This window comes from Balaenoptera acutorostrata, chromosome 2 (genome assembly GCF_949987535.1).
Source record: "Balaenoptera acutorostrata chromosome 2, mBalAcu1.1, whole genome shotgun sequence".
Classification (NCBI taxonomy): Eukaryota; Metazoa; Chordata; class Mammalia; order Artiodactyla; family Balaenopteridae; genus Balaenoptera; species Balaenoptera acutorostrata.
In genome coordinates, this window is record NC_080065.1 from 23,948,955 (window position 1) to 23,965,807 (window position 16,853).

General features: G+C 33.8%; 1 pseudogene; it reads right to left on the reverse strand.

The window, feature by feature from the left end:
- The window catches only part of LOC103010719 (protein lin-28 homolog A-like), a 34,667-nt pseudogene extending 19,985 nt beyond the window's left edge, over nucleotides 1–14,682 (reverse strand).
- Nucleotides 14,683–16,853: the final 2,171 nt, after the last annotated feature.

The window sequence follows — 16,853 nt, forward strand, 5'->3', positions numbered from 1 at the left end:
AAGAATCTAGTAATGTAACAACAATCTACACTACCTTGAAGAAGACCAGGTGCATCCAAGCTCCATATACACTCAAGTCACAAGTCCTGATAATTAAAACACAAGACAATACATATGGGGTCTGAATCTTGTTACATGAATTCAAAGTTATTAGTCCTGGAAAAGTAGCATTTCTGATGCAGACAAGATAAAAATACAGGTGAAAGGGGAAAGAAACTAGGTGAAAGGGGACATTATACCAAAATCTGAGATAAATTACAATATTTTGGTATACATTACTACCCTTTTGCTAATATACGTATGATTTAAATAGCACCATGACAGTCCCCATTAAACCATATAGGGCCAAAGGAGAGACTAATGATGTAAGCTTTGACATCTGCCCAAGAATGAGAAAGAAGGTGGTCTTCTCCCCTCCCCGCTTTTTCTTTGATTATAAAAATGTAGCCCTCTTTGTTCTCCAGGCTGCTGCGCTCCCTTGTCAGCCCGCTTGTATCTGTCACAAGCATCCTATGCTAACAAACTCACCCTTTGCCTGCTGCTTTCCCTCTCACTGAGTTCTTTCGGTAACCAGACAAAAGAACCCGAGCTTCAGTAAATCCTGACATGAGGTGAGCAGTTTTAATCAAAAGACAGTGGGTTCAAGTCCCCTTCTAGTCAGGGATCATGGGTTCAAGTCCCAATCTGAGGTGCGGGTGGGTTAAGTTCTAGCCTGTGGGTCCGAGTCACAATCTGAGTTTTGGCTGGGTTTGAGTCCCACACGAGAAGGAGTGCAGTTTCATTAGTATGTAATGGGTTTATTTTTGGTATTCTAAAACTGATTCATAGATCAGTTTTTAAATCATAAATTTAAAAAGTTTCTCATGTTTATTTATTAATACAATACAAATCATATATATATATCTCACATTAAAAATCACATCTTTGGGATCATTTTTTTCTCTTTAAGAATATAAAAAGGTTCTGAGATGAAAAAACTTTCAAAACTCTAATTTAAAGGAATACTAACTGAGAGAATTTTATACATAAAAGATTAAAACAACAATAAAAATGACATAATCCAAGTATGCATAGACATTTTTTCATATCTCTATTAATTATATATATAACGTCTTGGTCCAAAAGCTGTTATATCATTACTAAATGATTCATAATGAATATAGAATAATTATAAAATGAATATAAGAGTAAACACATACACACCTGAAATGCTCTTGCAAATGATATAATTTGTGAAAGTACTATTCAGTTATACCTCACATACATATTTACTCTAAAATTCATAAACTACAAAATTATTTTAAGGTCACTTTTATTTGACATTTGACTGGCATAGCCTTCTTTTGTAAAAAAAGAATAAAGGTAAAAATGTAAAGTCAAAAGTAATTTTCTAAAAAAAAAACAAAAAAAAAGTAATTTTCTTGTAGTTTCCATTATAGATGGCTAAAATATACCTATAGTATAATAATATGTATATTAAAATATTATGCATTTAGATTATTTTGAATGTAGAAATAGTTAGCTTTTACCAAACACTGAGTAGCTATTAGAGCCACAAACAAGGTATCAAGTTTGAAGAAAGATCAATCACCATTTGGGTATGGTTTGACCTTCAATATATTGCTCCCTTTCAGACTCATCACACTACCCATTGCTGCTCTCAGTGCAATAGTGTGTGTGAGTCATGTTTGCTATAGAATGGCACCATTCCTCTATATTCCCTCCAAAATTCCAGCTCATTGTAGAGGATCCAGTTTTCAGACACTGCTGCAGCTTTGGCTGATAATACAGATATTTTTTATCTTTGATAGCACTGCCCCCAAAATATTTTATTCAAAAAGCTAAATTTACCTTTTGTTCACTTTTTATCGTAGATCTTTCTACCAGCAAGAGACACATAGGTCTGATAATGACTGTGTACTAAGGGAAAAGACAATCTGAATACTAGGTACTGAGCATCTTAGAATCATTCCTTTGATACCTGCCCCTTTGATACCCTTCCTTGAACCAAGCTTGTGCTTTGTTTGGGCTTTTTTCATATAATGAGTCATTGCTGGGTGGGTCTTTCAGTTATTCATGTCTAAACAGTGACCCTAGTGAACTAGTGGATATTAAAGTTCTCCAAAATTCTTGTATATACCTAAATTCTTGGTAAGCACTGTTTACACTTAATATTTAAAAGAAATAGAATCCAATAACCCCCAGCCACTAGGAATAAGTGATTTTGGAACTTGAGTTTTAATGAATACATAAGTGTATTAGGTATTTGTTTTATTAATTTTTTGTGCGTGAAAAATAGCTCTCTAAAGCAGGTATGATTGCCCTTGATAAAACATATTTGCTGTATTTTCTTCACTTTGTTGTTGTTGTTGTTGTTTATGGCTGTTATTTGAATTTTTTTTAATGTTTTGGTTTGATGATATCATATAAGATTTTTAGATTGTCTAATAGTTTAGAAGACACACTGATCTCTTGGATCATCTTTTTGAACGTTATTTTACTAAAAAATGGGTACATATCAAGCACTATAAATGATAGCTACTCATAGCAGGATGTTCAAATCTTTTCTCTATTAACTTTTCAAATATAAATTTGAAACATAAAATAATGTATGTATCATTAATATAGGTTATGAAGGAAATAATACAATAACTTCTCTGAGTTCACCATGAGAATTAGGAAATCACTAGTACCATGGAGGTTATTACTTCATAAATTATATTAATGCTAGATTTGCTTTGCCAATATTCTGGTTAATGCTTTTGAATTCATCTTCATAAGTTAGATGGTTCTATATAATTTCTTTTCATTGTACTATTCTTTTCAGGTAACAATGATAACGTCTTTTAAAAGGATGATTTATGTGAAAGATAAGATGATATAAAATGGGCATCATTTTTCCTTAAGAGTTTGATGAAATCTGGGAAGATATTCACCTTGTCCTGGTTTTTTTCTTTGTGGAAATCTTCCTAAGTAGTTCTTCAGTTTTTTTATAATTGTTCTGTAGCACTTTACTTATTCCTAAATTAGTTTTGTTAAGTTCTTTGGGTACTTTTAATGTCTCTACTATGCAAGAGATGGAAGAAAGGCCCATAAGTGATAAATAGAATAAATACCATTTTTTTAACCACTTTATTGAGATATGATTAATTACGAAAAGTTGTACATTTTTAATGTTTACACAGCTTGATGAGTTTGGAGATAAGTGTATATCCATAAAACCATCACCACAATCTATACCGTAAACGTATCTATCACCTCTAAAAGTTTCTTCCTGCCCTCTTGATTTATTATTATTTCTTTTTAAAAAAAATCAATGCCCACCAGAGTCTTTGAAAGAATAGTTCTCAATTCTAACTTTGTATTAACACATTATTTTATCAGTATTATAACCTGTAGTTTTGGTGAAATAAAACATATACCTATGAGAGAATAGTTACAGTGAAAAGCAACATATGATTACAGTTTCCTATAAGCGTGATAATAATACTGTAGGTATTTGAAAAAGGGTTATATTACAGAGACAATAAGGTATTTCCATATTTACGTTGTGGGCATTTAGAAATGTGCTGATATGATAGTGATGTTTCCTCAATCTTCATTAAAGACATAGTGTTTCTGAAATGGAACATAAGTATCCTGCTGGCTATGATGGGAAAAAATCTGTGTTCCACTCCTGGGTACATGCTGTTTTTGTGAAGCTGGTCAAGATGTTATCTCACTCTGTAAAATCAGCAAGTAAATACTGTAATAATTACTATCTCACTGTTGTATCACAATATCTGACAAATATGGCATTGATTATGTATCTATTGTATGAATGAATAACTGAATCTCAGGACAACTATTGATACATTTCACTAAAACATATGGTATACTTATTGATTATATGAAATGTGTTCATGTTTTTCAAGTGCATCATATCAGTGTAAACAAAGTGAGTTTATTACTCAGTCATTGAAATGTGGCACTAGGCCAATACAGTTTTCTCAGCTGTCTCTGGTTTTAAGATTTGGAGTCACATGTCTAGTAAACCAATGGCTAAATGAGGCTAGAATTTGCCTCTCTACTGGTAAACAAGATTTTAATTCAAAGTTTCAGATTGTATTATTCAGGTATTCAGGTACATGGGCTTATTAATATACACAAATTATTATATGTGGTCCAAATTTTGAATTTTGGATTTTAGAGATCAAAAAATATTCACTTGAACAAGTTTAGAATTACTTTAGGAAGTTTCAGGATGTCCTCTCTTTAGCATAAAATGAAAGCCATAAGATATACGAAAACTTGGAATTATCAGTATGAATAAAGAGCTGTCTTTTCAAAAAAATACTGTGTTACAGAATCGATCAGCATTCAGAATTGATTTAGTGGGGGTGATTAAGAATTGTCGTTGGTTCTAACTAAATTATATGAGAGTCCATAGAAGCCAATAAAATATCACATTAAGCATGCAGTGATTGTCAAACAAACCCATGACTGTCTATGAACAATGTGACATTTGGAAAATAGATTTCTATAACTGGCCAAACAGTTATTATCCTTTATGGTACTATCATGGTAGTCTTGGTGAATCTACCAACTTTTAGCCACATATTCATGTTAAACAAGTAATGTGTGTTGCATGAATACATGAGACAAAGGGGAAGGGGGGATAGGGAAGGAAGGAAGGAGGCACAAAAAGTAGAACAAAAAATAGCATGTACAGGCTGTTCCATAATCCTAGTAAAGGAAGGTCCTGTTTAGGTTTAAGACATACAGAACTCAGAAAGATCTCCCAAGGGAAAAGATCAGTATCAGTGCTCCCTATCCCTTACCTAGGCTATTCAAGTTTATTTCTGTGAGGTCCATACTATTTCAGGGGGAAAAAAGTTACATACAGATAAAACTAGGAATTATTTTGGGCTTCTGAAATTATAATGAGTACCTCACCATATTCTTCATAAATATTCTAGGACAGTGTTGGCTTTTTGACCTATACACCTTAACATGAGAACCATACTTATAGGACTCGGACGCTTCAAATTGGCCTATAGTATAAAAATAAATTCAGAGTTTACGCATATGTTTACCAAACTTATAAATAATAAGCTTAAACCAGATACCTACACATGGAATTCAGAGGCGGGCCTTTGCATATAGTAGTGCAACAACCAGGCAACAAGAAGCTGACAGTTCAGGGGTTGGTCATTATGTCCACCATTTTAATAAAAGAATGTTGAGTCAATGGCTGTTTTCCACTTAAATTATCTGAATTTCAAATCGAGTTATTTAAAATCATCAATAAAGAATGTATGCCCATATTGTTTGTACATGTTGCCTGGATAAATTACAATGATCATGAAGCAAGTTCTCTAGATTTTAACTAATATTAAAAAAAAAAAAACTTTTCAAACGCAGGTATTTATATTTAGTATTTAATCAATTCTAACGCTATCTAAATACAGAAATATTACTTACAAATTCTCACACATATGGCCAACATACTAGCATGGTTTTGATTTTGTTATTTTCAAATTTATACTATAATTGAATGTAAATGAATATTAATTCACTATACGTCTAGCTTCTTAAATTTTCCTAAATGTATCTTAACCATGTTAGAAACTAAAGTTAAAAATAATTAATTTTTTTTTCCATGCAAACTGGAACTATGTAAAATAGTTTATCATTTTAAACTGCTTGTTTCCAGTTTGTTCTTCTTGAGTACTAGTTTTTTGTTTTTTGGGTTTTTTTGGTGTATATATATATATATATATATATATAGCAAATTTCAGATAATATTAGTTAAGCTTAAAATAAATTTTGAATTCATTTTTCATATTCTGTAAAAGGCTTTATAAAATTATTAGGTACTACTGAAAATAGACTGAAATATCAAGGTACCGATGAATATAAATCACACTGATTTCAGTTTTAAAATAACATATTTTGAATTAAATTTTTATTTTTATTTGTATATATATAAACCTCTGTACAAGAAACACACTCATATTCAGTCTCACATGCTCTCACGTACAATACATATATATGTACACCTAGATGATTTAACAAAGATATGCTTTACTATTGTTATTCTTCAGCTAAATGAATGAAATTTAGATTTGTTAAACAACATCAACAACAAAATTTTTTTTTAGCAGAACAAGCAGTACATTCAAACTAAGTTCTGCCTGCTAAGAACTGAGTCTTTCACTGCCTCTTCTTAAAATCACAACTGTGTTAAATCTGAGGTAATATTTGATTTTGTTTCTGATTGATTCAAACACTATAGGATCTTATTTTAATCTCAGAGACTCCATTGTATTAGAATTTATTGCTCACATAAAAAAGTACAGGAAATTACTTGAATAAAGATGAGGAATGTAGTATTATAATAATGAATATTATGTGTTTCTAATCCAAAAATTGACAGCTCCTTTTAAATACATTTTGGGGCTCTGTAATTAGCTTAATTCACAAGAAAAGTGGCATACTTGATATTTTTCTAAGTAAAGCAGTTAATTTAAGTGCATTGAACTTTTAAAAATAGATTAAAATACTTCTTATTCACTTTTCTTAAGACACTTCTTGATTTTTTTTCTTCTCCTGCCCTCCCTTTCCCTTTCCTCCCCTAACTTCTCTTCCCCTCCTGTCTTCTCCTTTCCTCTTCTCTCTTACTTCTCCCTAGTTAGATATCAGCAGGAGACTTTTTATGTGTTTCTATAGTTAAAATGTTTGCGAGCAATTTTAAGCTGTTACTGAGTGTTAATTTATACGATTGAATAGCTTCCAAATAGCCCAGCAGACATGACTGAATTTATTTCAGTGTTGGCAGAAACTACATTTTTTTGTCCTAAGACTACAAATAGGAAATAATTAAGTGCAAAACATGGTCTATAGTTAGTAAATCAATTTATGGACTGCTTCTTGATCCCTAAATTGAATATGCCACGTAAATATAAAATGTTTCTCTTAAAGGCTTAAAATCAAAGGTTAAAAACGATAGTCATAATTTAAAGTAAAAAGTAGGAGGCATGTCAGCACTGCTCAAATCACTCAAATATATTTTAGTACTGTTTTTTTCAAATTCATGACAGACAGAATATTATTAAAAATATCTTCAAATCCTGCCCTACTTTCTGGGACCAACTAGCTTTTAAAAATCAATGCTAGGCTATCTTTTCTGGAGAAAATACATGTAATCTCCTCATTCTGAATAATTCTCTCTCTCTTCCTTCCCTTGGGTTTGCAGGAGGGGTCAAATCAGTTTATTGATTCACAAAGTTTCTTCTAATAAACCAACTGTTCCCAGTATCGTTGGTGTGAAAAATACACTTCGTTATCGCTTAGTACTTGTTTCCTTTCTTCTATGGAGGCCCCCTCCCTTTGTCCACACCCTTTCCCCCCATCCTCCCCAAGGGTAGTGATTAATTTTCATTAGGTAAAAATAATCATGGTCATTCCTTTCTGGGTGCTAGTAGTTCATTTAAGAGTGGACATATAATAATGCCATTCTGGCCAAAGGACACAAGGTGGAATCTGCAGGGGGATCTCTGGGGAAAATTTCTACCTTCACACAAAAGTCAAAATGCTAAGGAAGGCAGAGTAGAGGATGAAAAAATCCTGTGTAGTGGATGGATGTCTTTTTTTATGTCTCTGAATTAACCTACCTTTAAATAGTCATACCTTCAGATTTTGAAGTAGACTAATGAATGTCTTACTGTTCAAACCATTTGGAGTTGGGATATTAATACGAACATCCATCAATATCCTAAATTGATAGCATTAATCAGGAATTGTTGTGTACATTTGGGTCCAAGTAAGATCATGTTGCTAAAATGTAATAATTATAAACTAGTCCATCCTCTTTTAAAATTATATTAAATTTTATGTTAAATTAAGTTGAAACATAATGTAATGTTATTTTTACATTTTTAAACTGTGTTTACTCCAAAAGCAAATGTATTCTAATAAAAGTAATTACTCTGGGAATTTTTCTTATATAAAGCTTATGTGTTTTCTGTGATAACCCTTGATTATGAAGTGCATTTCAGTCTTCAAGTTTGCTTTGTTTTGCCATTAATTTGATTAAAATAATAAAGTAAAAAAAAAAGATTATCCAATAATTAAAACGAACCAAACGAATTACAAAACATTTTTATGAGGTCAAAATTATCTAAAACATCAATGGTTCCATGAGGATTGCAAATAATGTAAAATATAATTTCTGGAAGCATCAGAAATAAAATCCAAACATGTCAGGCAAGATTTCTACACACCCAGTGCCTGTACAACTTACTATCTGACACTGATGGTTTATAACACGGATTACCTGCAGGAAACCTGCCATATCATTTGGGAGTAAAGTGTAGCTTAGTAACCTTTTTTATTGTTCAGTTGTTTCAGTTGTACTTCTCTGATTAGGGACCATCAAATTGCTCCTAGGTTTTAGATCAAAAAAACTCTTTGGGTGGCTATCCCAAAGGTAAAGAGGTAAAAGAATATTTCTTCTCTAAATATTTTGTAGAAATATTTCTACATTCCACTTGACTTCAGATGAAAGAAAAACTGGCCTATAAAAATTGCTTTTTAATATTACAGAATGAAATGCCACTTAAAAGGCTACATTTCCAAAGACAGCCTCTGAAAATGACCCCTATGTCCTGTGTGCTAAAAGAAATCACCCTCTTTTCTGCAATGAAGAATTTTATTAATTCCCAAAGTTTTATGATCTTTATTTTCATCATATTCTCCACTGTATTTGTGGCTTTATTCTTAAAAATAAGGACAGTGCTCTGAAACTGATAGCTGACATTTACTTGAATGAAAAGATGCATCATTTAGTGTGAACTTTCATTTTGATCTTTCCATACCCTGATTCCCTTCCAAACATTTTTTTTTCCTTTTTCATAGACTTGAAACCAGTATTTCCTGAACAAGCTCATTTCTTAAGTGACTCATCTAAGAAATAAAATTTATTTATGCCCTAGGTGTCCAGAATATAAACATTGTAACATTAACTTTTTTTTTCTAACAGCAGAGTGATTATAAGTAAAGATCTAGAGCATACACTTAGACTCTGTGACATTCTGCACTTATGAGATATAGTTTAATGTGGATGAAATTTGCAAAGCCTGAAGGTTAAATTGACATTTAGATGCCAGATACAGTCTATGGGTGCTATATTCACACAATAAAAAGATGAAGTAAATACTGGTTTTAAAAGAGAATGGTCAAGTTCTATAGTTTCTTCCACTCTACTTTAATATGTATAATAGCCTTCAGTTTTTCCATTTAGACATAAAGTCAATGAATATATGACTACAACTAATATAATAATTTTCCACAGCACAAATCTATAATTCAACAACTGGCTCATCTATTTGGAAGAATAACTGGCAAACTCTGAAGCCCTGGACAGAATGTCTGTGACTTTAATTAGGCACCTGATTTAAGGAATTTAATGGGGTTGACAATATATTTTGGACCCAATAAGTTTGAAATGTAGATACGTACCTTTTTTTAAGGCTCCACTTTTGATATACAAAATTGCAAATCATTATTACATAATTTCTTATTTTTGTGACGAAAGATAGATACATCAAAAACAAAGAGAGGATGTTGAGGAATACTTTTATACTATATCTTATATTGTTATTGCATTTCTGCTTGTTTTTACTATGACAACTATTTTCAATTTATTTATTTTCACACATATTTTTATATATACTATTCACTGAATGAAGACATTCAATAGAGTTAAGATGAAATTGAAAAGGTTATTTATGTTTATAATAGTTAAACACAGAGAAGGAAATGTTATAAATATGTATACAATATTACCTTGCATATAATGATAGACACAGAGAAGATAGTATCTTAACCTATACTTCAACGTAGACTTAATTATCATCATAGTCATTATCATACTACATACTTTTCATTGTGTAAAATAAGCTTTCACAACTTAAATTACTAAAATAACTCAAATTAGTTCTGTTCTCTGACAAGTGCTGAAATATTTCAGCATAAATCACCGTAGAGTTCTGGAGGCTCTTCCTCTGTTCTGGGGGCCCAACTTAAAGTTCCTCATAAGCTAGTGGATTCATTCATTGTAAGATATACACATACAGCTCATTAAATTCTAGAAGTTTGGTGAAAATCATGATGAAGTATCTGTTTTCCTAATCCTCTTAAATAAACAAACTCCCTCAGTCCGTCAATCACATCCTCTCCAATTATACTGCTTATATTTCCAATACTCTCAGTCTCAGGAATTCTCATAATATTCATTAGTTTGTAAAATTTTGCCCATTTTGGCCTATGAGGGCAGGAACATTGTCCTGTATTATTCATTATTGTGTCCATTATTCACTTTTAAAAGCTTCACGTATCATAGGTTTAAATGGGGAATGGTAATGGCGTTCCATAATACTAGGCATAAGCTTTTGAAAAGATGTGTATTCATAATCTTCAATTATTCATAATCTCCAATAATCTCCAAAATACGTGTTCTATGTTTTATAATTATTCAAATTTTATAGGTTTTATGGTTTACTTAAAACTTGCTTTAATTGAATTCATTTAAATTACATGATTATACTTTGCAAATGTTTAATTAAATAATTTTAAGTAAATGTTTCAAGATGTTGATTATTATGGGGTGCCTTTTAACATTTTTATTCTCATCCTTGTCCCTTTAAATGTATTTCGTACATGTTAGGATGTTTAACTGATATATTTTAGGGATATTAAAGTAGTAATATACACTGGAATGTGTAAAAAAAATGGTTGTTAGGTACCCTATGACCCCAAATTATATTTAAAGAAAAACTAACAACCAGAAAGTGTGGCATCCCTAACCACTCCTCTTGTGGTGTTAGAAAAACAGAATACTTAGTTGAGATATTTTTTAAATAAGGAGGACACTATGCCTTCAACGTACGTTTTGCTCAGTGGAGTGAGTGGTTCAAGTAACTTATATGAACACATGAAACAATTCAAAATTTTCCACTGTTTTGAAATGATGATTTCCACATTACATTGAATGAGTGTCAGAATCTTCCAAGTTTCTTCTGAGTTAGTGAGTGAGTTTTATTCAGCCATTTTTTAAAATGTTAAGTAAGTCTCTGGTTGTTAAGTAAAAACCTCTGTGCCCTAATACAGTGAGCTTAGAAGGAAAGAATGAACATTATAGACATGTATTGAACAAATTCCCACAAGGTATTCATATTTTCCTACAACAATCCCATTTTTTAAATATACTAAACCAAAAGTCTATGTTTTCTACATTAATTATGGCTCATGATAGTGTTTTGAAAAACAAAACACTTCTTAAATTGAATCCTGATTAAGACAAGTATTCATCATACAACATTTATTTAATGATTTTTATAAAATGGAAGAAGTCTATTTCTTACAGGTTATAATGATGACCTTGAGATCCATAAGTAAAGTTTTAAAGCAAACTGTATTTTAAGAAAATATTAAATTGATTTCACAGTCACAGAAAACTATCTGAAGTAATATATCAAGAAACATGATAAATAGCAATATTACATTGAGGAAGTTGTCTTATGGTCTGTCACAGAGGTCATTCTTTGCCTCCATCTGATTTAATATACTGTTTAGCATTTTAATTAAGAATTTTAGAAGAGCAAGTAAATGGAATATTAATAAGGTTCTCATATGATACAAAATAGAGAGGTGTTACAAACTATGTCAAAAACAGAGAAATAATACAAATAGACATAATGAGGTTAGTAGTGGGGATAGTATTGAATAAAATGAAATGTATTTGTAAAAAAGATGAGTTAATGTGCATTTCACAATTCAGGCATGTAAGTATAAAAAATGTGTAGATGAAGAAGATGAACAAAGGGAAAAAGTTGTGCATGTGGAATGCTTGAATATATTGTAATGTTCATTATACAAATATGTTACCTGGGTTCAAATATAGAAATTATGGTCTAAACTAATGATTGCAATACTAAGTCCAACCTAACATTTGCAAGAGTATAAGATCCATATATATATATGCATTTGATTAAATAATTAAAATATCTAAACAAGCTAAAGCCATTAATAAATAATGTTCAATTCTTCTACCTTGAAAACATATCTTTACAGTCACTGAAAGGTCAGGTGTGAGTTTCCAATCCTCGCTTTTAAGAATTCTGTCCTGGAACATGATGATATGAGGAGAGCCAGCACCCTGAGCCTCAGTGCCTCTGGGTCTGTACCATATATGACAAGGGGCTTTGCACTTGCCTTTGTGGACATCCGCACCTCACGTTTTAGCACTTTCCGAAGGAGCAGCTGCATAACTTTCTCTCAGGCCTAGGGATTAACTCACCAGTACCATGGTCTGCCCTCAGGGCAACACATTTTGGGACAAAGCCAATGCCAGGCCTAGACATCAGCTCAGTTTTGTGGTAAGAAGTCCAAAGTCCTGGGAGCCTGGACTGTAGTCTACAGAAGTGACATGAGATCAGGTGTACAAGAACCCTATTCTATAAACGCCTGAACCAGTGGTACAAGATACAGTTAGAAAAAGGCCAGAATATATATTCCATATCAGAGCCAAGCAAATTATCTCTCTTCTCAGCATTTGAAAATTGTACTGTGTGATACAATAGCATATAGAAGACACCATTATTGCAACATTCAACTACTCAGCTGACCGAAGGCAGGGTATTAGGAATTGTAGAGTGGCTGATTTTGTAGAAACCTCTACCTACAGAGCAATGGCAGGAACATATACAGTTGACCCTTGAACAGCACAGGTTTGAGCTGCATGGAGTCACTTATATGTGGATTTTTTTCAATATATATGTACTACAGTACTACATGACCCAGGGCTGGTTGAACCTGCAGATGCCAAACCACAGATACAGAGGGCCTACTGTAAAGTTATACCCAGATTTTCAACTTCGCCGGGGTTAGGACCCTTAACCCCCACATTGTTCAAGGGTCAACTGTACCTTTAATAGATTACAACTGAGAAAGCTGAAAATTCGTACTTTTAATTTAAAATCTCATGGTCACAAAGTGTCTTAATTTGGCTTTCCTGGAAACAGAGGCTGATACAGGGTTTTAGTTGCACATGGTTTTTTGAAGGAATTCTCTCTTCATTTCAGGAGAAAGTGAGTGAAATAAGCAGAATAGGGTAAAAGTTGGATGAGATCATAGCAGGGGAGTAGCTTCAGTCTGATTTCATGAGATGTCCCAGAGCATGAAGAGTCCAACAAATAGGCCTCAGTTTGAGGCAAGAGGAAGGCGTTAAGCATCCTTGTCAGCCAATCATTGACTGTAGGTTGCCCCCTGCAGCGAGCATAACCTATTTTATTTGGACAACAGTAAACCTTTGAAAGGGAGGAAGCTATGAACCAGTAAGAGACAACCCTTAAGGCAGCTAGGATACACTGTCCTAATAAAAGGGATCTAAATGCGACATCATTAGTCTCCACCATGGTCAAGGCATTGTACTGCTCAAATCTGCTTCCTTCTCACGTTCAGTTCGTTTCATCCAGGCCAAAGGTTGGCCACAACTTAAGAGAAGTTTTACAATAGAAAAGTTATTGCAATGAACTGCAGCACATGCTGCTGCAGTTGGTCTAAGGCTGTAATTGATACGTATCATCTAGTTTTTCTGCTACCCAATCAAGACCCCTCTTACATTTAACTAGTACTTTTACTGGTCTTTGTGGTTGCATGGTGGAAATTCTGATCCCTAAGGATTCTGAGCCTTGGTTACTGTGTATTTATCAGGTGTGTCTATTTACTGACCCGTTTACAATTAAAGTTAAGCAGAGAAGTACCAAGAAACACCCACAGGATCTCCTGACTGCCGTGTACCTTTTGCCCTGCCCTTGTTATGGAACAGCAACACTCATGATGGTCGCAGTTAATTACCTTTGGTAGTATAGTAGCTTCCTTCTGAACCAGTTGATCAACTGCTGTAAAGAGCCCAAAGACACCAGGCAGCAGTTATAGCTTTAAGTCTAGTGAAAATCTTAGTGTATTTCCTTGTGGAAGTGACCTACTCTACACTCAAAGGGTCTAGAGGAGACAGGAAGCACAAATTAGTCACTGGAATACTGGCGAGTGGAACCACTGCTACTTCCATTCTTTCATTTCCAGACCCACGTACTCCATCTATTGGAAACAATGCACTGTATCACAGCCATCACTTTAATGATTATTTCACACTCTGAATGACAGCATCTCATCCTTTCAGAGACTCATCTTCAAGTTGGCATTTCACCTGTTTCTTCAAGAGGCTGTGAACCTGCTTAATCAGACAAACAGCTTCAGGACAGTGAAGTTTGTGGCTGATGCATGGTCATGTACACGCTGCTGCAGTACTTTTGCCGTTAAGAATCCTTAGTTTGAGGATATGTTATAGGAGAACCCACATTAGTATGTATTTAAGTAGTGGAGCTGGCTGAGCCACAGCACAAATGGAAAGCAAAACTATTTCTAGAATGAGTGACAATTCAGGATAAGTCATTGCCCTTTCCAGATTCTAAGGAGTTCATTGTAACCAAATTGCCACCAAATTACTGGTCCTCCTACTTGAGGGATTGTGCTGTACTGTGGACTCAGCATTGTTCTCTGGTACTGACAGGTCAGATACTCAGCACCAGCAAGAACGACATCACACTGGTTTAAGATCGCGAGCTGCTGGACCTCCATCTATACTACCATGGCTGTTCCATTCATAATCTATGGCACAAGCACTGGGATGCCCAGTGATGAAGACTGGCTGACATTTAATGACACTTAATTTAATAAGGTGTCTTGTGCACGTGGTGGTTTAATGCCTTTTCTGCAGTTGATGCTCTCTGAAGGACATTGACTCTTGATGCAAATATTCATACAGTACATTTTGTGTCTTATAGGTCCATCCACATGCCTCTTGTATATACTTTCCTCAGGACAATTCTCTTTCTATACAAAGTGGATGATCAGTAACACTGCCCAAACTCTGCCTACTGAGAATACACCCTTCACCACTGTCTTTCAGGGCCAAGCTTGCTTAGGACTATAGAACATAAGCAGACCATGACATGCACACCCATACTAAGCTAATTTATCCTTGCATTAACCTTGGGCTTTTCCGTTCTCCATCAGTTAGGTATAGGAAATCCCAATAAGGTCATAGATGTCATTTGACAAAAAATTATCAGTACAATAGTGGAAAATAACATGGGAGTTTGATCATCTTTTGTGCAGTTTACATGTGCCCTCTGGACCCCTTGAACCCAGTTCTAGATTGACCACTTCTAGTCTATAGCCTTCTGGGCTCACCTGAACTTAAACTTAGTGGTCAATCCTGACTGCTTGGTATATTGATGTAAAGTTTCTTGCAAGGAGATACTTTTCAAATGGTGCATAATTATCTTCTGGAGACAGCAGGTCCTTGTGCCAGGACTCTAAGGATCAGTGTGTGAATCTCTTATTAGGCCTTGTCATTGGTTTCACCAGCCTCACTTCTTACCACATATACCTCTCATACCTTGGGATCAGTTTTTTCACATGGCCTGAGCGGCAAGGCTGCTTGTACTGTAGTGTCGACTTGCAGCAGAGACCTTTCATGCTCAGAACCATATTCAAAATAAGCAACCCTTCATGTAACCTGATAAATAGATCTTAGTTTCAGAGTTTTCTTCCAAGCATTAAATATACTGCCTGCAAACCTCAAGGAAGTCTACCATGTGTTGTGTTTCTTTTAAAGTGGTAGGAAGTACTGATTGTCCTATCTTGTCTTTAACTTTACAAGGGATATCCCAGCATGTCACAAAAATACTAAAACTCCCAAAATATCACATCTGTGGTAGGCCCCTTAGTATATTTATGGTTTATCTTACACCATACTTACAACACTTAGGTATTCTGCAGAACATCACATTGATCCTCTATATTTATGATATAATATTAATTAAACCTGATCAGAGGAAGTGGCAAGTACTCTGCATGCCTTGGTAAGATGCACACACACACACACACACACACACACACACATCAGCATAACCTTTTGGACAAAACAGCTCCCCTTTATGTAGTTGCAAATTAGTAAGAGTTAGTACATTTTCTAGAGAAAGGTACAGCTGTGAGATTTCATCAGATATCACTGAATCACTCACTCCACTGAACAAATCACTGGCATGCTTGTCTATGTAGAAAAATCTGAGAAAATAGACAAAACCTTCTCCTGGAAGTAGGCAAGTGTAGCAAGTTTGTAGGATACAAAGTTCATTGCTTTCCTAAAAAGAAGCAATAAACAAGTGGAATCTAAAATTGAAAACACAATACAATTTATATTAGTGCCCTTCACAAAAATTAACTCAAAATGATCACAGACCTCCCTGTAATGGCAAAACTATAAAAGCTGGAGAAGGTAACAAAGAAGAAAGCCTAGATGACCTTGGATTTCACAATGACATTTTAGATACAACCCAAAGGGAATAATCCATAAAAGAAATAATTGATAAGCTGGATTCCACTAAATTAAAAACTTCTACTCTGCAAAAGACAATGTCAAGAGAATGAGAGACTAGCTACAGACTAGAAGACAATATTTGCAAAAGATACATCTGGTAAAGAACTGTTATCTAGAATATACAAAGAACTCTTAAAACTCAATAATAAGAAAATAAACCATAGGACCAAAAATAAGTCAAAGACTTTAACAGACACCTCACTGAAAATAAGCAAAAGCAAATATGCTCCACATCATATGTCATCAATAAAAATGAAAATTAAAACAGCAATGAGATATCATTACACACCTATTAGAATGGCCAAAATCTAGAACACTGACAACACCAAATGATGGTGAAGATGTGGAGCAACAGGAACTCTCA